Source organism: Frankliniella occidentalis, unplaced genomic scaffold (assembly GCF_000697945.3).
Source record: "Frankliniella occidentalis isolate FOCC.00 unplaced genomic scaffold, Focc_3.1 Scaffold125, whole genome shotgun sequence".
Classification (NCBI taxonomy): domain Eukaryota; kingdom Metazoa; phylum Arthropoda; class Insecta; order Thysanoptera; family Thripidae; genus Frankliniella; species Frankliniella occidentalis.
The window spans coordinates 366,638-368,111 of record NW_026267252.1 but is presented as its reverse complement, the minus strand read 5'-3'; positions in this window follow the sequence as shown (position 1 = coordinate 368,111).

The window sequence follows — 1,474 nt, the reverse complement described above, 5'->3', positions numbered from 1 at the left end:
CTGGCCCAGGCGATACCAGCCCGGAGCTCTGCGCACCTCTCACACGAGGGCCGCTAGCTCCCGCCGCCCCGGCGCGGCGCGGCGTCCGGGGCCGCCTCACGGTGCCCGCCACCCTGGAGTCTACGGACGTAGCTGGGGCCCGCATGGTGCTTATAAGACATACCATGGCAACGTGCACACGTGTTAGACAATCGCGATTCGTTTGTGGTACAAGTTGAAACTGTAGAGCAACGGAAGGCATTGATCTTTATTGAAAAGACTGCAGGCAGTGCAGCCTGCGCCAGGGTGCATCAGGACAACTCAACCCGTCATAGCTCCCCGACGTACTTTGCATGGCACAAGTAGCCCCGTTCACAGGGCCTACCGACGCCAGGACGCCCAAGCTCCGTTCCCGCCCGAACGGTTCCCGCCCAGAGATCTCCGGGGACGCCAAGCCCCGGGTGGGCCCCGGGCGAGTCCCGGGCGGTCGGGCGGTGCCCCAGCGTTGCCGGTCCCCCGTGCCCCCTCCCGAGGGCCCCGAAGCCCGCCAAGTCGTGGCGGCGGGGGCTTGGGGGCTTGGGGGCTTGGGGGCACGGGGTATCCGCTGTTCGGGTAGCGTCGCAGGCGATACCCACCGCCCCAGGGAACCTAGCCCTGTACTTTATGCCCGTGCTTCCCGCGCTCGCGTCGAGGAGCGGGGGTGGTGGGGGGCGTCCTAGGGCATACCGGCCTTGGGCCCGGCGCAGCGGCACTACTCATTCATTCTCGACCCGCCTAAATGACTCGCAGCGGGCCGCTGCCGCCATGGGCTCCCCCAGCGCATCGGGCCCCTGGCTCTTATCAGCTCGGCTCAGCCACCAGGGCTTGCTCGGGCGCAGCCCGCCAGCCTGCAGTAGAGTCCTATACAGTATAGGACTCTAGCCTGCAGATGCTGAGGGACGCGCTCGGCCCCGGTGACACGGCGCTCTCTCTCCACGGCGACGACGACGTCCCCGTCCTGGCCGCGGCCGCCCGGCCCCAATCCGCCGCCGCTGCCGGCCCCAGGTAATCCGTGCAGTACACATGTGTAGGGTCCATTCCCTATATTCTGGCAGAGCGGCGAGCAAAGGCTTTCGAGACAATGCCATTCAGTCATTGTGTAACTCATCAGCAGGGTGTGTTCCGGTGCATTATAAGGGTTGACCTGCCGATGTAGAGTGTCCACCCGTCCTTCCGACCTGCGTGGGGCTCCTCTCTGCAAGACAATGCTCACGCCCAGGCTCGGCTCGGAGAGGTGGCCACTCTAACTTTCGGGTATCGTCCCTTCGACCACGGTGTTTATGAGCCTAACAAAGACGACCGGAAAGCAAAGCCTAGCCGCTCTGCCAGAATATAGGGAATGGAGCAGCCCGAGCAGCCAGCCAGCAACACGGTCGGACAGACGGAGCTGCCAGTCGGGCGCGCGGCATGCGGCCGTGGCGGGGCGTGGCGGGGCTGCCGAGGTATGGGCCCGGGG